We start from the raw sequence: 23,119 nt of genomic DNA, 5'->3' as shown, positions 1-23,119 counted from the left end.
TCGATCCCCCATGCCAAAAATAAAATAAAAATCACGTTTAGAATACATGTCGTGGAGGAGAATAAACTAATGCCAACCTCAGTTCTCTCCCCTGACCACACGCATTTTCTTGTACCTTCTCTAATGGCGGTTGGTAGGGGGCCCAAGGGAGAGGCAGAGAGGAGGGTGACTTGCCACCACCAGTAATAACAAGCCTCTGGCCTTCAGCGGACCCCAGCCAGCCCCGCGCCAGGGCAGATGGATCTGCTTTCTGTGGCTTCCCACCCTCCCCCTCTCCCCCACCACCCCCACCCCCCTCCATGTTTGGGGGACTCTGAGTCTGTCATAACATTGTGTCTGTTTATCTGAAATATTTCCACTCAAAACGCTTGTTTGTTCAAGCCGACTGACATGTTGATGTAGCTCCTGACGGCTGAGTGACTCTGATTGAAGTAAAATATAAAGTAAACACATTTGCATACAGTTGGTACACAGCCCGGGTCTCAGGAGGCCAGGGGGAAAGAAGGAGATTGGAATCGGGAATTTCTTATCTTCTACCACCCCCACCCCCAAAGTCCCTCCCATTTCCCCCCCACCCCCGCTCCTGGAATGTCTCAGGGGTTACAGGGTTGGCCTACCCCTGGGTTCTAGAAGCTTCCTTTCTAGTTTCTACCTGATCTTCTCCCTTCCTGAGCTGGTGCGTGTCAGAGCCTGAGAGCCAGGGCCCGAGGGAATCCAAACACAGGGCGTTCTGGATGTGGCTCTGGGCGGTCCCCAGCCCCTCGGGATGACCTCTGGGGGCTTCCCAAGCTCTGATGGCCCCTGAAGGCCCAGATGCACGCTCAGCCTGGCTCATTCACTCCCCCCTGGCCTTAGGAATCGGAGCTCGACTTCCTCACGGCTTCGACGTGCAGAAAGGAATCAGAAAGGAGCAGGAAGTCCGGGATGGCCGGTGCCTCCTCCTGGTCCACCTCCCCCCACATCCTCGCCAACACCACCTTCCCCGCCGCTCCCACGGACCCACGGGGCCTGGGTCTCCCGAAGGCCCCATTTCCAGATGCTCCTGGAATCCGGTGATTCTCAAAGTGTGGTCCCTGGAAAAGTGAGCTGAGGGAGGTGCAGGGTGGGACCCAAGACTCTGCATTCCTCACCCGAGGACCACACTTTGAGGTCCCAGGTTGTCCACCCCCACCCCGCCCCCCGCCACCAAGCTGCTCTCTACCTGGATGCAACCAGCTTCTGACATGGCTGTTGGCAGGCCCGCTTTTATTCTTGGTCACCAAGACCTGGGACTCCCACCAACCAGGCCTCATTCCTCTGTCCCTATTTCCATACCCTGTCAAGAACCCCCGAGGGCAGAAGCTCGGCATTTACCTAGAGAAACCTGACACCGCCCCAGGGCCGACAGTGATGCTCAGGCAAATGTGTCTGCACAGGGTGGACAGGTGACCACGAGGCCAAGCCGGCCTCCAGGGAGCAGGGCCACCGTCACGGCTTGCCTCTGGACATGGAATGTCCAGCAGACGCCCTCCTAGTCCCTGGGCCTCCCCTCGCCGGTGGGGCTGCATCCCACGGAGCCTGAGGAGCCCGTCCCAAGCAGCACGGGTGACCAAGGGCTGCTCTCAGCCACCGCCTGGCTGGAAACCTGTCCTCCAGGACAGGGGTGACAGGACAGTCCTGGACCCTGGGAGAGAAGGGAGAGTAAGGGAGGAGTGAGCTACTTTCGATCATGGATTAGAGGATGCATCAGAATGGACAGTCACACCCCTGACCTCGTCCCTTGCTCCCTGAACCCCAAACGCCTTTCCCGGTCTCCTCTACGTGATGAACTCCTGGGTGGGAATCAGCATCCCCTCCTCATCACACCTGGCACAGGTACAAAGCCTTCCACGTGACACAGACTCCCAGGGTTTTGCACGGGTTAACTCACATCAGTGCCGTTGGGGACTATGGTCAGCCCTCTCTAGAGCTGGGAGAGCAGAGCTAGGATCTGAACCCAGGTGACTTGCACTTACGAGACAGTCCTTGAAGCCTCAGTGCAAAGCATTGTCTCCTCTGTGAGGTCCTCCATGGTGACCCAGTCTCAGATGCACAGGTGGGCCCGTGGGTTCCCAGAGCACCCTGTGTGTTGCCCATTACAGCCCTTTCTACGCTATCTTGACTTTGTGCCTCAGGGCCTTTGCACTTACCATTGCTCCCACCTGAAATGTTCTTCCCCAATAACTCTCGGGGTGTCCACTGCATTCAGGTCTGCATTAGTTTCCCACCGCTGCTTTAACACATTACCGCCAACACAGTGGCCTGAAACAACACAAATGTATTGTCTTCCAGTTTTGGAGGCTGAAAAGTTTTAAATGGGGTTGATCAAGCTGTTTCTTCAAGAGGCTTTTGGGGACATTTGGATTTTTGGCCTCTCCCACTGTCTGGAGGCTGCCGCATTTCTTGGCCGTGGCCCCACATCCCTCGGGCCCCTATTTCCATCCTCATAGCCCTTGTTTCCAACCCTGATCTTCCTGCCTGGACTCATGGGAGACCCCTGCAAAGATGCCAGGTCCACCTGGATAATCCAGGATGATGTCCCCACTTTGCAATTCCTCATTGAGTCACATCTGAAAGGTCCCTTTCACCATCTAAAGAACCAGGCAGGTTCTGGGATTAAGAAACCCACTTTGCTGAGGAATCCTGGAGGCTTCTGAGCAGAGCACCATGAACAGGCAAGGGAAGGAACAGGGGTGAGGGGGACCAGGACCTGGTGACCTGTCTGTCCTCGATTCCTTCTCTGCCCAGTGACCTAGCAAGAAAGCCCGTCTCTGCGGTGGGTCAGGGCCACGTACCTCCGATGGGGCCATTCCTATCCCAGGAGGGAAATGAAGTCTCCCCAGAGGAGTAACAGGGTTCTTCTCTGCTCCCAAATTCCCACCAAACTTATTCCACGCCCCCCACTTCAGGGTTGGTGCCTGGAAAATACTACAAAGGAAATGAGGTGGGGGGTGGGGGCCGGGGCACCTGCCTGGCACGTGCGGGGCCCTGGGTCCGATCCTCAGCAGCCTGTAAAATAAAGAAACAAAGGCATGTGTCCATCTACAAGTAAAACTAAAGAATAAAAGTAAAATTAAAGACCACCTTCTTGGGGCTGGGGATGTGGCTCAAGCGGTAGCGCGCTCACCTAGCATGCGTGCGGCCCGGGTTCGATCCTCAGCACCACCACATACCAACAAAGATGTTGTGTCTGCCGAGAACTAAGAAAAAATAAATAAATGTTAAAATTCTCTCTCTCTGTCCCCCTCTCTCACTCTCTCTTTAAAAAAAAAAAAAAAAAAAAAAAAAAAAGACCACCTTCTTAAAAAAATAAAATCAGGATGGAAAAAAAAATAATGTGGTGGGAATTTGCCTCCTGAGCCGCTGGGGCTGCAGGCGTGTGCCACCGCTCCCGGCTCCCCTTGCTCCTCCTTCACTTCCCACATTTTCTCAGCTGCAGCCATCGGGAGCATCTGGGGGCTGCAGCGTTCCTGCCCCGTGCTCTGCAGGGTGCCCAGGGGCCTCCCCTGGCCTCTACCCACTCAATGTCCGCAGTCCTTCCAGTTGTGATGATCAAAAATGTCACTGCGTCTTACCAAATGTTATCCAGGGGACAAAAATCATTCCCCAACTGAGAATCCCTGCCTGGCCCAAAACGCAACCTCACGGCCAACCCGTTGTGACAGCCACGGGAAAGGTCCCCAGATCCCCACACCCTGCTCCACATCCCTCAGTTCCTGGCAGTCAGTGGAGACCACGTGAGACGTTGTAGTCTATGAACTTCAGAAGTGATGTGTCAGTTCCCTGGCAGATCCTCCCGCCTCTCTCTCCTGCTGTCCTGGTGACAGAGGAGGCCAAGGGCTTCACAGAGCAAGTGGACAAAATGCAGCACTTCCATCAGGCCCAATCCCTGAGTGACCGCATGGAGCAGAGCCTCCATCAATCTGTGATGGAGAAATAAAGGACTCGGGGTGTAGCTCCATGGTTAGTGCTTGCCACACATGTATGAAGCCCTGGGTTCCATCTCCAGTACTGAAAATAAAATAAAATAAAATAAAAAGCTTTTTCCATTTTAAAAACAAGTAGAAAAAAAAATACATCTGTGCTCCCCAGAGCTTCCAATACCCAGTATCCTCATGCCAGTCCCATGCCCACAGCTCAATCATATGCAGAAAAAAAAAAAGGGATGTATCAGTCCATTCAGGCTGTTATAACAAAATGTACTAAATCATGTGGTTCATAAACCACAGGAATTTCTTTCTCACGGTTCTGCAGCCCGGGACTTCCAAAATCAGGTTGCTACTAGGAAGGGCTCTCTTCCAATCTGCAGGCTGCTCTTTGTGTCCACACGTGACAGATGGGACAAAAATTTAAAAAAAAAAAAAAAAAAAAAAGTCTCCTCTTTTAAAAGGGCACTAATCCGTTTTACAAGGGCTCCATCCTCATTGTCCCCCAAGACCCCACCTCGTAGAACCTTCCCATTAGGGATTGAGTTTCAACATATGAAACATATGAAGTTGTGGAGTGGCGGGGCGGGGAGAGGGCACAGATATTTAAACCAGAGCAGAAGAGGAAGGAGCAGAGAGCCCCCTCCTGCCTGCCTTGGCCCAGGACTCAAGCTCTTCCAAGGGCACTCTGGGTTCAGCCAAGGCCCAAGCACAGTTCCCTGCAGCACTTCATTCCACCGTAATGCAATTACATGTGTGTGTGCTCCCAGGGACGGGGAGAGGGCATGGTTTTGATTTATTTACCCTCGGCTTCTCAGGATGCAGTGGGGAAGCTGCGTTTGATGTCGGAGCTATTTTGCAAAAAGGCTTCCCGATCCCCGGTTCACTTGGGTAACGAGAGACCAAGGTTGGCTCAGACTGATTGTCTTAGGAAAAAAAAAAACCCTCTGCAGAGAAGGAGGTCCCAACCCAGAACTCACCCACAGAACACGTTCCTTCCTTCAAGGAGGCATGAGATAAGGGTCTGATTCCTGGGACCTGGGGCTTCCCCCAAAATTCAGAAACACACCTACTTCAGAGAAAAATCTCAGCGGCATTGTGGCCGGGAGGAATGGAGGAAGAGAGAAGAATGGAGAGAAACAACTTTTCTCAAAGATCTAGGACGCCAGGGACTTTAGAGATGTCCACTCAATCAAGCTCTGCTTTCCTACTGAGGAGGAAACTGAGCCCCGAGAAGCAGACGGCGACCCAGACGTGGAGAACTTGAACTTGAAGCCCATTAGATCGTTGTTGCTGCTGCTGTTTTGCAAATCTTCTGCCTCGGATCCCAAGTAGCTGGGTGACAGGCACGTGCCACTGTGCTGGATGAATCCAGTTAGATCCGATTCCAGCAAGCAGATGCGTTCAGTCTAACCCCTAGTGGTAGTTACAAATCACCTCCAAACAACCATTTTATTTTTAGTTCGTTTATTTTACTTTGTCTATTTATTTATTTGGGTGCTTGGAATCGAACCCAGGGCCTTGCATGTGCTTGGAATCGAACCCGTGTGCTCCACCACCCAACGACCCCCCCCCTCACACACTCCACAATGACTGTTGCATAGACACCAATTCGGTGAGTCCAGAACTTATGTATCTCTTTATTAATTTCATATCAGGGATTGAGTCACAGAGCCACATCCCCAGCGCTTTTCTTTTCTTTTTTTTTTTTTTTTTTATTCTGAGACAGGGTCTCGCTAATTTGCTGAGGTTGGCTTTGGACTTGCAATCCTCCTGCCTCGGCCTCCCAAACTGCTGGGATTCTAGGCACGCACCACTGTTCCTGGCCTCAGAAATTCAGCAAGAGGGCAGGGCGGACGTTACATGGTGAATGATGTTCACCAGAACACAAATAGAAATGGTAATCTATATTAGATATACTCACATCTATATGCACATGCACACATGTGTGCGTGTGCACATTTAAATGATGTTCTAGCCTCTATTATGGCAGAATGTGACTTGATCTGGCGATAGGGTCTGTGTAGAGGTTCTCAAGTTAAAATGAGGAGTTTGGGAGAGGGGGGCAGTTCTGTAGGACTCATGTCCTTGGGGGGAAATCCGGACAGCAAGCTCTGGAAGCCTGTGCTACAGTCCCAGCCACTGAGGAGCCCGAGGCAGGAAGATCACAAATTGGAGGCCAGCCCCGGCAAGTTGGTGAGACTCTGTCTCAAAATAAAATGGAAAAGGCTGGGATCGCAACTCCCTGGAGAAGAAGCCCTAGGGTTAATTCCCAGCACTGAAGGATTCTTTACAAAAAAAAAAGGAGGAAAAAAGAAAAAAATCTGGATACAGAAAGAGACGTGCCGTGGGCCATGCAGACGTAAGGTGGGCCACGGGGGGACACACCGGCAATGTCCCATGAAGGTGGGGGACTGGGGAGCTGTGCCCACAGACTCTGGATGTCACAGACGGACCCCTGGGGACTGGAGAGCAGAGGAGGCTCCCCACCTCCCTCCAGGTGTCCCCACCAGTGCCTGGGTTGTGCACCGGGGTCTCCCGAACTGTTCCATAATCCGTTTCTACTGTTTGCAGCGTCCACCATGCCCGGCCTCGGCAGCCCCAGGACACGGCCCTCCAGCCAGGACGGGGTCACAGATGAGGCTGAGAGCAGGGGACCAGGGCTTCCCTCCTCCGTAGCCCCTCACGTTCCCCCGATTCCCCCCTGGATTTCCACAGTGTGGTCTTGCTGGAGAAGGGGCTTCCCCACTTACGGAAAAACACAAGGGACACAAAAGAGGATGTGCCCAGAGTCACCCAATGACTCAGTGGCAGTTTGAGGACAAGAAAGCAAGTTTTCTTTCTTTTTTTTTTTTTGGTACTGGAGATTGAACCCCGGGACACTTAACCTCTGAGCCAGATCCCCAATGCTTTTTGTGTGTTTTCATTAGAGTCAGGGTCTCCCTGAAGGGCTCAGGGCCTCACTAGCTGAGGCTGGTTTTGATCCTCCTGCCTCAGCCTCCCGAGCCAGGAGAGTCCTCTTGCCCCTTCTGTTTCCTTTGTGGTCACCACCCACCATCCAGGGTGAAGGTGCAGGCCTCACAGGGACACCGACACACAGCGTTCCAGGGATGATCCTCGGTGGCATTTAGTGTGGCTACACTTCAAATGCTTATCTCCCCCAGCTGGGTCCCCTGGTCCCCTCGGCCCAGAGGGAAAAGCGGAAGCCCGGTGGCCTCCAGCTCTGGGGCTCCAAGGCCAGCCGCCTGCGGCACTGCCCCTCCCAGCAGTGACCTTCTGGATTGCCCTTTCTGCAGAGGTGAGCGGTGGGCGGGAGCTGGCGGGCAGGCCCCAGGGTGCAGGTCAGGCCCTGATAGCCGAGATCAAAGGCTCCGTCTGCAGTGTCAGCTGAGAGGCCGCCAAGACAAGCAAAGCAGCCCTTTATCTCCCCGCTGGCCAGAGAGCCCAGCGGCAGCGGGAAAGCACCGGTTCCCGGTTCCCGGAAGCTATTTCTGGAAGGGCAGGAGGGAGCTGCCTGTGGAGGGCTGGCTGTGGGCTGCCTCAGGCTCCGGCAGGCCCTCTGCACCCCGGGGTGGCCCCTCGGAAGCCCACCTTGCATTTGTGGGTGTTTCCTGATCTTGGGTTCATAATTTTCCATTTGCATTTCCATGAGCGCACACCTGCCCTGGAGAGAGTTTCTCCTTCCCCTCCCAATTTCCCTCTCTTTCACAGGCCCAACGCGTGCCCCAGAGATGAGGACTGCCCTGGTCACTCCCCTGGCCACCTAGCTGTCTCTTCTCCTAGTGTCCCCTGCTCTCAGAGTCATACACAGTTTTCTCATGCATGTGTGTGTGTGTGTGCACACAACACACACACACACACACACACACACACACACACAGGAATCCTGAGAAAAAGAATCCAGAAGTTTAGTGTGGTGGTTTGCGTACCTATAACCCGAGCTACTTGGGAGGCTGAGGCAGGAGGATCACAAGTTGGAGGCCAGCCTCAGCAATTTAGCAAGATCCTCAGCAACTAAGCGATACCCTGTCTCAAAATAAAATAAAAAGAGCTGGGGATGTGGCTCAGTGATAAAGCACCGCTGGGTTCAATCCCTAGTACCAAGAAAAAGAAGGCAAAAAAAAAAAAAAACCCCGAGATACCTGCCAACCAAAACAATAAAAACTCCTTTTAGTTATTATGAATTCTGGGACCACGTCCACCAGCCGATGCCAACCAGGTGCTGACCCCTTCATCTGCTCCTCTCCAACTGCCCCTCTTTGTCAGCGGGGCAGTCACAGCTGGCCGGTTTCAGAGAGATTCCAGAAACTTCCCTACACCAAAAATTTTGAATTTCCCTCTCTGCTTTGGAACCCACACGGGATCTCCTCACCGTCTGTCCAGATCAGCCCCTGGAACCGAGAGGGTCAGCACGTAGCTGTCCTTCATTATCCTGCGGGGAACCGGTTCCAGGGCCCCTCAAGGATACCACATCAGTGGGCGCCAAGCCCCTCACGGACCATGGCGTAGTCTTTGTGCACCTCCCTTGCACTTGGAACCCTCTGTACGCGGACATTGCTATGTAAATAGCTGCACCGTTGTATTCTTTGGGGAATAATGACAAGGAAAACCGCCTGTGTGTGTTCGGCACAGAGACAATAGTTCTTTTCCCAAATATTTTCCATCTACAGCTGGTGGAAGCTGCAGATGCCCAGCACAGCTAGGAGGGGCCTGGGGGTGGAGGCGCCTGCTGCTCACGGCCTCCCGCACCTGTGCGCCTGGGAATGTAGGCCAAACACCTGGACTAGCAGGGGTGACTGGGGGGGCAGGACGAGGAGCCTTGTCATCACCCAGAGCCCTTATTGTGCCCCTGCTGTGTGCTGTGTGGATCCCCCTCCTAAGTGTGTAGCAAGACGTGCTTTGAGTTTGTTTGTTTGACTTTGGGGGAGGGGGGAAGGTGGGGGTGCCAGGGATCGTTCTCTCCCAAACTTCTTCAGACCTGGTTCATCAGCCGAGCACGGTGGCATACGCCTGTCATCCCAACGGCTTGGGAGGCTGAGGCAGGAGGATCGTGAGTTTAAGGCCAGCCTCAGCAATGGCGAGGCGCCAAGCAACTCAGGGAGACCCTGTCTCTAAATAAAATACAAAAAAGTGATGGGGCTAGGGCTCAGGGGTAAAGCACTCCTGGGTTCAATCCCTAGTACAAAATAATAATAATTACAATAACCTGGTTTCATCAAAATTTCTGAGTTGGAGAAAGAAAGAGCTCATACAGACCCATAGGGTCACATCGCTCACAGATTAAAAGCAAGTTGCGGCCCAGGCGAGGGTGGAGAGAAGGCTCTGTGGTTTTTACTTCCTCTGCATTAATTCCCTCTTGGGCTCACAACCTCCCGGTGTGGTGCTGGGAAAGCACATCGTCCTCCGGACCTCTCCACGTCTGCTGATTCGTGAGGCTGCCCCGTGGAGCTAGGTGCATCCATCCATCTGGGCCCACCGCCTTCCAGATCTTGGGCAAATGGCACCCACTGGGTCAAGCTCCCTTGTCTGCAAAGTGGACGCAAAACTAGGTGTGGGTTCACCGATGGGCAAACAGCAGCCCCCAGCCACTCAAGACAGGTGGGGGAGGCACCCAATGGCTGCTGTGGCTCTGAAACATTGTAGCTCCCAATGCAATAAAACCAATTCCTCCCTCTCAGGGCGGCTTCCTCCTCTTTCTCTGTCCTCCCTCTTCCTCGGGTATTTGTGGCTTCTTCTTCTTTTTTCCTTTTCTCTTGCAGAGATGAAGTAAACACACACACACACAAGCACACAGTCCAGCCCCAATAATAGTGGCTCTGGTAAAACAGGCCTGTGGACGCCTGGGTATTTAACTGCGAGCACCCGGAAGCCAGTCAGCGTCCTGGAAAATAGACACGGCGAGGCTTGAAGGGGAAAAACAAAATTATTAGAATTGTAATTTTCCCAATCATGCGGAGACATCTCCTTCAGCCCTAATGATGAGATGCATCGCACATCTGTCAAAAACTGCCACATCTCCAAGCCCAAACCAAATAAATTGAGTTTCTGCTCGGTGACAGTGTGGGCTGGGCGGCTGTCAGCTTGGCTCCAATTGCGTGCTCTCTCTCTCTCTCTCTGTCTCGTTCTCTCTCTCTCTTTCCTCTAAGGCATTTTGTTCCCAGAGCTGTCTTTGTGGGATTTGCCCCAATTTTCCCTCTTTATTCTTCCTCCTTTTGTAAATTATGAATCATGCCTCAATCTGCATGTGTCCAGTGTAAATCTTGCAGGGACCCTCCCAGCCTCCCAGCCTCCCTGCCCAGCCTCCCAGCCTCCCCCCCAGCCTCCCAGCCTCCCAGTCTCCCCTCCCACCCGGACCCTGCACAGGCCCCAAGGTGCAGCTTAGAGTCAACGGATCAGGTCCCAACCTGGGTTTCCATCCTGGATGGTGGCTTACCCTGCAGAGCCCATTTCTACTCCCTTTCCAAGTGGCCGAGGCTGGAGGCCGAGTCTGACTAGGCAGAGGAAGGCCGTCACTTGACATCCCGGGGTAGGAGGGAGGTGGTCCAATGGACATTGGCCCGTGGTTGGCAAAGAACAGGAAATCTATGGCCAGGGAGCAAGAGGGTGGCACGGATATTTCTGGAATATACTCAGGCTCTTTCTTGGGCCTCAAGACCGTGGCTTGGAAGTCCAGCCCATGCTGAGTTTTAGCAGTGAGCTGCTTCCACGGGCGTCAGGAGGAGGCCGGCCATGGCAGATGAGCCTCCTGGGGTTGCTCAGCTGGGTTTACCCAGGGAACTCGTCCACGTTTGTGCCTAGTTCAGCTTCCCATGGACTTAAGCTTGTGGCTCTCCTTGCTGCCTCCCAGGGGAGGCTGAGGCTCTGTCCTCCAGGAGACAGGAGAGGGAAGAGTCCAGGGATGTGATTGACACACCTAAATCCCACTCCTGGACCGGACTGAAGACTTGGCAGGGTCCAGGGCAATGTGTGTGCGTTCAGGATGGAAAACCTGGGAGCAAGTCGGAGGCATGTGGATGGATTATTCTCCAAGAAGAGAGAGCCAAAGGGCCCTCGGAAACACTTTCTAAGGCAGAGGCAGGAGTTGAGGTTGGAGAAGGGGATGAGGCCAGATCTGGGAAGAGGGCAGAGGATCCCGTGTCTACCGTGTCCACCGGGTACACCGTGGGAGCCACGGAAGGGCTTCCAACGCAGAGGGGAGATTCGATTTGCATCTCAGGTGATCACTTAGGCTGCAAGGTGGTGGGGCCAAGAGTGGAGTCCACTGTCCACTTGGGAAGCTGTAGAAATCCAGATAAAACAGCCAGGCATGGTGGGGCACACCTGTACCCTGTCTGAAAATGGAAAATAAAAAGGGCTGGGATGTAGCTTAGTGGTAAAGTGCCTCTGGGTTCAATCCCCAGTAACAAACAAAAAACAGAATCTATGAGACCTGCCTCAAAAGGGCCTCACTAAGTCACTGAGGCAGACCTCAAACTTGAGATCCTCCTGCCTCAGCCTCCCAAGTCTCTGGGATTATGGGCATGCGCCAGTGCACCCAGCCACAACGGATGAACTTCTAAAAAGTCCCAACTGTACAGGGAACTAGTTCAAACTCTTCCCGACGGTGAGTTTATCTAGCACGGGGAACTTTTTTAGCTACACCTTGTCATTTCTCTACGTCACCATCTTTGAGCGTCGTGCTTCATCTGATCCAAATCAGTCGGCTGAGAGGATGAGACCACAGAGGGCCGGCCCAGGACAAGATCCAAATTCAAAAATCTGAGCCATTTCTACTGAATGTGTATCAGTAGGCACCACTGTAAAGTCAAAAACAAACAAACAAAGACATCCATTAGTTAAACCGTCTTAAATCTGGATTGTCCACACTCCAAACCGTGAGCTGTTGTTATTAGAACTTTCCACCAAGCCCTGCCCTGACCTTCGGCCTTGGACAGGCTACTTTTCACCTCTCAATTGGCATTTCCCATCGGGAGCACTTTCTGCCCGTCTCCCCAGAGCATTCCGGAAGCCGACAGAGTTCAGGTTCAAGGTGCCTCTTTGCCTTGGAGATTGGGAAAAAATGAGGGACACATGGAATTTGAAAGAAAAGCCAAACCATTGTGTTTTTTCCTTAAGACAGGGATGGGCTATCTCCCAGGGAAGGGAGTTCTCTAAGTCCTGGAGATGGCTGAGATAACGTGTGGCCAGAGCTTCGAGCCAAAACAACGCCAGCTCCACGTTATCTCTGGCGGAAACAATTGCAGCAGCCGCCTAGCCTAGCTGGTGCATCTGGACAAGTCCAAGGGTCTCCACCCTGAAGCCCAGGGTGGTGGGGGGGGGGGCGTTTAAAAATGTCAGAGGAGAATTCTACCAGGTACCCTCGCAAGAAGCCTCCCACCAGACCACTTCCTGCATGATTCCACTTCTAAACGGATTTTAAATAGAGCCCGGCAGGATGGCGCACGCCTGCCATCCCAGCAGCTCTGGAGGCTGAGGCAGGAGGATCGCGAGGTCAAAGCCAGCCTCAGCAACTTAGGGAGGCCCTAAGCAACTCAACGAGACCCCATCTCAAAATAAAAAATAAAAAGGGCTGGGGGTGTGGCTCAGTGGTTAAGCACCCCTGGGTTCAATCCCCAGTACAATAATAATAATAATAACAATAACAATAATAGGCAAAATAAGAAATAGGAAAAAATCCACAGTGGCCCCCTGGGGCAAGAAGAGGGGTGCCAATAACATTTCCTGCTGGTTTTCCCAGTACTGGGGTGGAGCCCAGGGATGATCTATCACTGAGCCTCACCCCCAGTCCTTATTTTTTTTTTTTTTTAATTTTTGAGACAGGGTTTTCTTACTAAATTGCCTGGGCTGACCTTGAACCTACCATCCTCCTGCCTCAGCCTCCAAGTCACTAGGACTACAGGCGGATTACAGGCGTGCACCACCTCGCCCCAGGTGTTATCTCTCTTGATAAGGGGGGTGGGCTTGGAGGTGTGTGCGCTTGTCAGTATTTAGAGAATGATAGACTTCACGTTTGGGCACTTCACAGTGTGTAAATTTTCTCTTAACAGAAAAATGTGGAACTCCCCTGAGCGATATGCATGCCGCAGTGTTCGGACTGAGATAACGGGAGACTTGTAACCTTGAAAGACAACAGAACAATAAGATGGATAGGTGGATAGATGGACAGATGCGTGATAAAGCAACATAACAAAATGTTTTTTCAGCTTTTATACACTCTACTTTTTTTCTGTTTTGTTTTAATAATGAAATCTTTGGGAGGGTGGGTGTTAAGGGCGACATATCACGTCTTGTTTAACTAAAACCCCAAGCTCCTAAAACAGTGCACACCTTCTGCGTGATCCGGACCCCTGCTCCAAATCTCTGGGCTCATCTTCTAATCATTCAAATGTGGCCCTTTTCAAAAGTGACTGAGCCCTCTCACCGTTTTACCTTCAGCCACAGAGCCTCCTCGTTCTTCGAACATGACTGGCATCTCCTGGCCACAGGGCCTTTGCACATGTGGTCTCTCTCTTCTGCCTAGAACACTGCCCCCCCACCTCAAGCTTCATGAGCTTCATTCCCTGATGTCTCCAGGTCTAGCCTCCAAAGTCACATCTTTAATAATTACATTCAATAGTTGGTCTTCCTCTGGTCACTCTCTTCCATTTGCCTGAAATATCAGTCAGGTTTTGTGTCACTCACTAGCACAACATTCTTTTACTTATTATCGTGCCTCCCCTCACCAATGTAGGGAGGGGCTCTGCTCAGTTCCAGGTGGCATGCCAGCACCTCGGATGGCATCTGGAAGACAATACCACGTGAATGAACGGGACGACCACAGGAAAAGCTGGTCTCAGCTGAGCCCTCGGTAAGCGCCTGGTCCCTGCTAAGCCACTGACCTCCATGATCTCATTGAATCCTCACAACAGATTTGCTGCTACTCCTTTTCATTTTTCCCTCTTGTGGCTCTGGGATTGAACCCAGAGGTCTCGATCACGGAGCTACAACCCCAGCCCTTTTTGGTTTTCTGCTTTATTTTGAGACAGAGAGTCACTAAATTGCTGAGGCTGGACTTGAACCTACCATCCTCCTGCCTCAGCCTCCAGAATCACCAAGATGACAGGGCATGCGCCCCTGAACCCAGTTCATTGCTATTTTTACAACTGAAAAAGACTGAGAAGAATTCTATGATTCAGAGAGACGAAGAGATTTGTCCCAAGACACGGATCAGGGCTGCGCAAGTCCAACCCTGGATTCCAGAATCTTTCCACCCTGCTGCAGGACAAAGAGGGTCAAGAAGGATATGAATGTGTCTGCAGGTCACCAACGAGTCCTGACTGGACATGAAGACTCAGGTGCAGGAGCTTTGGGTGCATCAGATTGTCAGTCAGTGAACGTCAACGACACTCGGTATCTTCTGGCCCTCGACCCGCACTCCTGGGCTCCCAAACGTGATCAGATTTGTTTGTTTGTTGTTCTGGGGATTGAACCCAGGGGCAGTTCACCACTGAGCTACCTCCCCAGCCCTTTGTTTTTATTGTTGTGTTTTTTTTTTTTTTTTTTTGAGACAGGGTCCAAGTTGCTGAGCTCGACTTTGAACTTGCAATCCTCCGGCCTCAGCCTCCCAAGTCACCAGGGTTAGAGGGGAGGGCCACTGCACCCAGACTGAGAGAGTACTTTCTGAAATGTACCACTCGCCCTTTTCATCTAAGAATATGAATGCCCAGGGGGGGAGTGTTGATAGAAGTGCCCAAATGCCAGGGTGCTCCATCATTAGCCAGTTCCTGTCTGACTGTCAGACTCAGGATCTGAAAAACCGCCTGAACACTATTTGCAATTTCTTACAGATGATCAGCGAATGGGGTTTGAGAAGGGAGGGGCCTCTAGCTGGAACCCACCCACCCTGAGCCCCTTCCCCATGCCAGGCCTGGTACCAGGCACTGGGGAATGTGCTGTGGCCTCTACCCGGGCAGAGTTGAGGCCCTGCCTGGTGAACAGGACCAAGTTACTTAAACACTCTGAATTTCCGTTGTCCCATGTGAAAAGGATAGATAATTATACCTCTTCTAAAATGCTATTTTTATGAGAAAACAGAAAAAATGTGTTTTAAAAAAATGCACCTTTTAATGCTGACTAAGGGTCTGACCACAAGCCTTGTGCCTCTGTGCCCCGTGACACTCACAAAGGAGGTGTCTTTCCTCTGTACCTACAGATGGGGAAGCTGCAGTTCACGCCAGGCACCGTGGCCCACTGCGCAACTTGGAAAACTGAAGCAGGAAGACTGGCAGGTTCAAGGCCAGCCTGGGCAACCGAGCCCGATCTGGTCTCAAAAGAAAATTCTTAAAAAGGACGTAGCTCAGTGGTAGAGCAACCCCTGGGTTCAATCCCCAGGACCAAACAACATAAAATCCAGACAAAATAAGTCACTTGAGCAAGACAACGGGGCTCTGAGCTGAAGGAAACTCTGGTTCTTGTCTCAACCCTTCTCATGGGAGAGACAAGGATTCCATCTGAGGAAATCCAGGAGGCCTTCTTGGAGGAGATAGCAACTCCAAGAGCACGGCCCTGGCTTGCCCATCTGCTGAATACTGAGCTTGACATTTCTTTCAGAGGCTCCACGGTGAATTTTACAACCCCAAAGTTTTCTCTTCTCTTTCTAGCTCTGTCTTGAACCAAAAAAATATGTCTCTCTTCTGAGCATTCAGATTCATCAGGGTCTCCACGGACCCCCATCCTGTGTCTCCGTGTTTAAACATATGGAGAAAGCAAGACTCTGCCCAAAGACTCTGAGAATTCTGTTCCACCGGTTGGTCAGGTCAGACCTACTTTCTGTCACTTGGAAGCAAGATTTAAAAAAAAAAAAAAAAAAGTTGGGGGGAGCCGGGAAAACACAAGGACATCCTCAGGATGGATGACCTTCATGCTGCCATCCACGTCCGTGTGCCGATGGCTCAGCAGCCCTTGTTTTTTAGGAAAGGGCTTCTTCTCTTCCTTCCACCTCTCCTAGCTGTATACACGGCAAAAAGGAGAGAGCTGGGCGTGGAAGGGCTTTTTTTATTTTTTTTTCCTGTGCTGTGTTTATCCACCCAAGAAAGTATTTTAAGTACTTTGTTTCCATTATGCTATTCTGAGCCATTACTTGCTAGGGTGATTAAAGATGGCTTTTGGCAAGAGAAGAGAAGACAATGTGTTTGTTACTTCCACGTCGGTTAGCCTTTCCCAGGCCGTCTTCAAAGGGAAAAAGCATGAACACATGGCATTCAAAATACATATTGGCTTGGGAGTGGGAGCCTGCACAGTATCTGCCCTTCACCTTGGCCTGGAATCCCAGCGGCTGGGGCAGGAGACATGACAAGGGTTCTTTCCTAGGGTACTCGGGAGGCTACCCGCGGCGCATCTCAGGGCTCTCTTCCTCCTTGAGCGTGTGTGTGTGTGTGTGTGTGTGTGTGTTTACATCTGTGCTAATCCTTCCCACTGGCTGGGGTCTCCTGAGGACCTTCCCTGTCCTTCCACAGACACAGCCAGGGACCCACACAAATGAGCCCTCTGCCCTCAGGGGAAGGTAAATCTAGTGCCGTGAATGGACCTGGGTCAAAGAACTTCTCAGCTGTTTTCCAAGAGGGGAGCCAAGGCCTGATGGAGCACAGGGCATGTGGCTGGGCATGGTGGTGGTGGTGGTGGTGGTGCACACCTGTCATCCCAGCAACTCCGGAGGCTGAGGCAGGAGGATCACAAGTTCGAGGCCGGCCTCAGCAACTTAGCGGGAGACTGAATCAAAGTCAGAACCAAAAGGGCTGGGGAATGTGTCTCCGTGGTAAATGCTTCTGGGTTCAGTCACAGGTAGAAAAAGAAGGAGGAGGAGGAGGAGGAGGAGGAGGAGGAGGAGGAGGAGAAGGAGAAGAAGTAGTCGTTCATAGCAGTAGTCCAGGCATGGAATGCAGTAGGGGCAGGAAGCTGGATCTCTTTGGGAGGGAAAGGGAGGTTCCTTGGATGAGCAAAGCTGAAAGATTAGCAGAAACTAGGTAGCCAAAGAGTCTTCTGGATGTAGACACCATGGAGGAGATGAGAGGGACTGGTTTGTTCAAAGGGGAGGAAAATGGGGCGGCTGAAACCAGACAGCAAGGGCAAGAGTAGCTAGAGCCGCCAATGGATGGGGTCAGAGAGGTCAGGAGCACCCAGGAGAAGCACCTAACAGGCCCCAGATGTCAGTCAGCTTAAACACCAGTGGCAGGAGGGAGGCTTTGTGGGGCAGGACAGCCAGGCCTTGATGTCTTATCTTAACATGGGGCAGCCCTCGGGCAGGATGTGCTGCTGCTGTAACCCACATTTCCTTATCGGTCAAACGGCACCATTAGGCCTATCTCCAGGGGCCTGGGGTGTTGGGAGTCTCCCTGAGAACTCCCGGGGCCTTTCAGATAAGGAGCCCCTAATGCAACATGGCGGCCTGCAAGTTGCCAGTGGGCGGGTAACAAGTTGTTTTGAAAATTTTCAATTGTTCGTGAGCAGCTCAGTGATCCCCATGAATCCTATGCACCGTAGGTGACGACCTGACCTTTACTAGGATGGGCCCCGGCAGCTTCCTGGTGGAAGATAACTGACCCTCACTTTCTATATAGGCTGGCACCAGCTTGCAGTCAGGTGCTTCATCTTTGTCGCTGCTGTCTGTGTGTGCCTTCTGATCTCCGACGACGAGCCTTGGCCTTTCACGGGTGCCGAGACCCGGTTGGGGAGATGGGCTATAAGGGACAGAAGAATAGGCACGCACTGACTCTTCTTTAACTTTTCCTTCTCCTCTCCTGGCAAAAGCCCTGACGTCAGGTGGCCTGGGACTCCCGGCCTTCAGAAGGTCTCGCTGGTTGGGCTCTTGGGTGACCACTCCTTTGCCCTCCCGGCCCCGGCTCTCCCGAGTCTCTTTGGTTGACTTCTCCTCTCAAATGCCTCCTGGCTCATCTTCACTGGTTGTCCCTCGCTCCGGACACCAAACCCCCTGATTGCTCTGCTCCACAGATGGCTTCCCATCCTCCCAGTCCTTCCTGGTCATGCCCCAGGGCCCTGCTCCTCTGTTGGGTCGGGATGTGCTTTCCAGGCTCCGCACCACCATCAGTATTCTCTCCCCACATCATTTAAAGGATTTCTGACATACACGGGATGGCAGGCTCTTCCCCCGTCGAGGACTCGATCTCTTCTGGTCTCCTTTCTACAAACCCCACTGTCTCTTTCCAACCCTGTTCCCCACTCCACCCTCCTGCCCTCCTTCCATGTGCCCCTCTAGAGCCTCCTACCCATAAACGGTATGAAGGACGAGAGGCCCCCCTGCCCCCTCCAGCCACTACTTCTGAAGGGCCCCTTCCCTCGTCTGATGTCATCTGGTTTTCCCGACGGCAGCTCCTTCTCTCACGGGGATGTTAAGGTAGCAGGCGCCGCTGTCGTCTCCCTCTCTTCCGTCAGAGGCTGATCCTCTGCCGCCCAACACCACCAACCCACAAGCAGAACTGACAGCTGCTACAAGAAAGAGCATGTGAACTAGCAAGAGGGAGAAAGCTTTCTCTATACATTGATTCCAAATATGTCTTTCCTACACTGGTTTCTCACGCGGCTATCTGGAAAGAGAGGGGACTCCTAACGACTAAAGGACCCGCTATTATAAATGCCAGCCTTATTTCCGATCTGCTACGGCCTTCCACGCTGCCCTTACAGCTGGGAATAGTCCACAGTGAAGCCCATCAGACCGACTCTTCCCCTGCCACAGTGGGCAACTCTAGAGCTGACCGGGTCGGCTGACCTACAGCCCCCATCCTCTTCCTCATCACTCCATCTTTCCTCTGAGGAGCGACCTCCTGACCCTCACCAGCTCATTAGATTTCTCCATTCACTGTTCCATTCTAGCCCCCAGAGCTTATCGACTTTCCTTCAATCTTTTTTCCCGCTTTTCTCTGACGATCGGACCTTCCTGCAACAGGTTCCATCCACATGCCAGATCTGCCAGAGGACCAATACCAACACCCCCTTAAAGCCCAGACCCTATCCTTCTCATCAGGCCCGTGGTCACACCCCGGGAGCTGATGGGCAAATTGATTTCACAAACATGCCCAGGGTAAAACCATCAAATATCTCTTAGTACTGGTGGACACATTCTCAGGGTGGATAGAGGCATTTCCCACATCCAATAAGAGGGCATCCACAGTTGTGGATGGTTGATGTCTGACATAATTCCTCTTTTCGGGATGCCCACTTCCATCCAATCGGATAATGGCCCAGGATTCACCTCGCAGATAACACAGGGGCTAGCAAGCGCACAATCACTCCCTTGGTATTTCCATTGCCCTTACCATCCCGAAGCTTCCGGGAAAATTGAAAGAACTAATCAGTCTCTCAAAGAAACCCTCACCAAGTTCACCATGGAATTAAGCTTAGACTGGACTAAGGTCCTCCCCTTGGCCCTGTTGCGTCTCAGGGCTTTAACCAAAGAAACCATCCAACCCTTCCCCATTTGAGGTTATGTACGGCCGTTCATTCTTACCCCCCGGAATACAGACTGAACAATTACCTGTACCTGACTCCTACGCTCCACCTCTCCTTTTCCATCTATGCTCTAAACTTTGGAAATACCAGGACTGGCTTTCACCTGACCCAACCATTACTCAAAACCCCCTCACCCTAACACCTGGCCAACAGGTATATTACTGCCCCCCAGGTGAAAGGCCCCAACTGCACCCCAAATGGGAGGGCCCCGCCTCGGTCATCATGTGCACTCCCTCGGCAGCAAAACTCAGACTCACAAATAATCAATTAACTCCATGGATTCACATTTCCAGGCTCAAACCATGCATCCGGGAAACTGATTCTGGCAACATCGGACCAGAGGACTCGCAAGAATCCACACCTACACACTCTTGCTCTCCCCACCCTACTGGCCCTTTAAAAATTCGTCTCTCTCGTGTTTCTGCCCTTACACCCACAGCTGAGAACATATCCAAAAATGTACCTTAACTTTCTGATCCTCCTCCTCATCCTCACCCCGAGGGTAATACCTTCACCATCGTATGGCTGGAGATTCAAGGTGAGAGAAACATACACACAAAAAACACCTGGACCACCTGGTGGGCTACCACTTCTGACTGTCCCCTAACAGGGTGCTCCTCAGCCATCTATATGGTACTCTCTTCCTCTGAGCTCATTAAGCAACCAGCCGCCCTTACTTATGTTTTTTATATGACCAAAATAAGGATTACTGCAAAGAGTGGCCGGAAACCTACGGAGGCTGCCCCTATTGGTCATGCAGAATTCATGATGCATATTCAGGGCAATTAAATATGGGAAGATTTAAACTTGAGTCTGCCTCCCACCAATACCAGCTGACCATTCCAGACCCTGAGAACCCACACTGGGCAGCAGGAGTAAAAGCTTCCTTTTATTGCGGTGGGTATGCCTCCACTCCCTGTGGTTCCTTATCCATTGCCTGGGAATATGTTTCTATAGGGTCCCCAGTCTCTCTTGTCTCAACCAACATAAAACACTCAGAACAGCGGCTGCTCGAATCCCTAGAAAGCCAGCGCACTTCTGACTCTCAGGCTTCACCCATCTATACCTGGTTACAGATCATCATCATCATCATCATCCACACTGTCCTACCTAAACCAAATTTCCCCACTGCAAGTCCAGCAAATTGCTTTCCGTGTGCTTCCCTAGCGCGGCCCTTACTTGCCACAGTTCCAATAAAAGTTTCCAGCACGGATGTTTTCAGCTTGCCCAAGTCATTCTACAAAAAAAAGGATCCTATTAAACCCCTGCAGAATATTCCTTTATGGGAACCCGAGGAAAATAACCACACCATGATTCCCCGGGTTGCCTTCTGGGATCTGCAATTCCCAATTCCCTTCTGGCAGGTTTTTGCCACCGTAACCTAACCATCAACCACACCACTTATCCCCCACCAGGTCTCTTCTTCTGGTGCAATGGCACTCTCAGCGCCATGATACTCTCCAACATGCCTAGCCCATGTTTATTAGTCACCATAGTTCCACAGCTCACTCTCTATAGCAGCTCCAAAGTAAAATCCATCCTTAACCCTCTAAAACGTGGAAAACAGGCTGCATTCCTTCCGTTAATGATAGGCATTTCATGAACGGCCTCAGCGGCAAGCGCAGGGTTATGGGGGGGAAGCCTTGGGTCATTCCTTATGGGCTGTCCAGGACATTAGTTCAAAACTTGAAGGAGCACTTACTTCCGCAGCAGCATCTCTTAACATCCTTACAAAAACAGGTCACCTCATTGGCACAGGTCACCCTTCAGAATCGCAGGGCCCTAGATTTACTCACCGCCCAAAAAGGGCGGAACCTGTCTTTTCCTTAGGGAAGAATGCTGTTATTATATCAATAAATCGGGTCTTGAAGAAGACAATGTTGTTAAGCTCACTGACCTGGCAGCCACCTTAAAGACCCCAACAAGTCAAAACCTTTTCTCTTCCTTAATGTCCACTCCCCTTCTGGCATGGGTATGGCCCATCCTTGGACCACTATGCGTAACTTTTTAATGTGTCTATTTTTACCATGTATTATAAAGTTCATTCAAACTCAAGGAGGTAAAATCTCTAACCAAACTTTAACCTGCTTCTACTTAGAAATTATCAGCTTCTGGCCACAGAGAATCAACCGCCTTCTCCAGAGAACACCCCTCACAATGCGGAAAAACCCTCAAAGGTTCCTGGGATGCCTTCTTGACAGCCATACCTAATGATGCCTGGCTTGTACCCCGTGGAGACTTATACCGACTGGACTGAAGTGATAATGGACCTTTGGCTACAGGAAACATTTTGTGATGTCACATCTGATCTTATACCAATCTTTGCAGCTCTCTTGTGGGGACTCCTAACTTCCCTCCTTCAGACCCCTTCCCTGGCAACGCCCCCACTCAGCAGGAAGTAGCCAGAGCGAATCCACGTCCCTTTCCATATAATAACAAAAAAGGGGGAATGTTGGGAGTCTCCCTGAGAACTCCCCGGGCCTTTCAGATAAGAAGCCCCTAATGCAATATGGCGGCGGGCAAATTGCCAGTGGGCGGATAACAAGTTGTTTTCAAAATTCACTAATTGGTCCTCCCATCTTCCATACTTGTGGACAGTTTGTGCCCCCCATGAATTTTATGCAGGGCAGATGTGGGTGCACCACAGGTGATGACCTGACCTTTACTATGATTGGCCCCGGGAGCTTCCTGGTAGAAGATAACTCTCACTTTCTACATAAGCTAGCACCAGCTTGCAGTAAAGTGCTTCATCTTTGTCACTGCTATCTGTGTGTGCGTTCTGATCTCCGACGACAACGAGCCTTGGCCTTTCATGGGGTAAATAGTTGAAGCTTAATAAATGTTAACTTCCTTCTCCCTTCCCAATTCTCTTTGATGAAGTCCTCTTTTCCGTATGTCCCTTAGCATCCTGTTGTCTGTCTCCTAGAATGCATGCTGGAGCCAGAAGCCAGGGCCTCCCTCATGACAGACAAGGGCTCTTCCACCGAGCCAAGCCCCTTTCCTGGCATCTGGGGAACCAGGCCTGAAGCCCCAAGAGTCCGGCGGCCCCTGTGCTTGCTGGCTTGTCGGAATGAACACGAAGACCCAACCCCTTGGGCAGGGTTGCTATGATCCCTCCCCATCAGATGCAGTTTCTTTGAAGTGAGCAGCTGATCCCTCCTCAGGATCTTGGGGACATGAACATCACCCTGGCCTATCTCCCAGACCATTGTGACAAGCCGATGAGATTAAAAGGGGGAAAAAGGGGGCGTGTGAGGCTCACAAGCCAAGGATTCCTGTTCCTCTCCCTGGCCAGGGAAGAAGACTGCATTGGTCTAGATAAAGTTACAAGTTGCACAGACGTGTGTCCCTGGACCCTCGGGTTCCCAGCAGCACTTGCAAGCCTGGGCATGCCCAGAGCGCTCCCGTCGCCTGGGAGCCTCTCTTCCCAAGCCAAGTGGACAAGCGCACCAGCAGCGCATGCGCAGTGGATGCTCCTGCCTGCGCTGGCTCTCCGCCCTGAGCTCAGGTTGCGCACCTGAGGCTTCCGCAGCCTCCTGCGTTTCCTGAGGGAGGGAGTTGGATCCTGTTTTCTTGGAGATCAGCTGAGGATGAGGTGCCCTGCCTGGTATCAGGCTAGACAGAACTCTCCCAACACGCGGCTCTTTACTCCTGTTGTCTTGATGGTCCTTAGG

General features: G+C 51.9%; 1 long non-coding RNA gene across 30 annotated transcripts in view; it reads right to left on the bottom strand.

Moving 5' to 3' along the window:
• Positions 1-638: 638 nt before the first annotated feature.
• Positions 639-23,119, bottom strand: part of LOC120891715 (uncharacterized) — a 95,389-nt gene continuing 72,908 nt past the window's right edge. For 20 of the 30 annotated variants that reach the window (XR_013434726.1, XR_013434728.1, XR_013434723.1 and 17 more), the window contains 2 exons: positions 3,316-11,740; positions 639-3,102 (listed from right to left, as the gene is read on the bottom strand). This is a non-coding gene — a long non-coding RNA (uncharacterized LOC120891715). The remainder of the gene's footprint in view (positions 3,103-3,315; positions 11,741-23,119) is intronic. The other 10 variants (XR_013434710.1, XR_013434714.1, XR_013434711.1 and 7 more) reach the window with 10 other exon arrangements.

This window comes from Ictidomys tridecemlineatus, chromosome 2 (assembly GCF_052094955.1).
Source record: "Ictidomys tridecemlineatus isolate mIctTri1 chromosome 2, mIctTri1.hap1, whole genome shotgun sequence".
Lineage (NCBI taxonomy): Eukaryota > Metazoa > Chordata > Mammalia > Rodentia > Sciuridae > Ictidomys > Ictidomys tridecemlineatus.
This window is presented reverse-complemented; position numbering and strand designations above follow the sequence as displayed.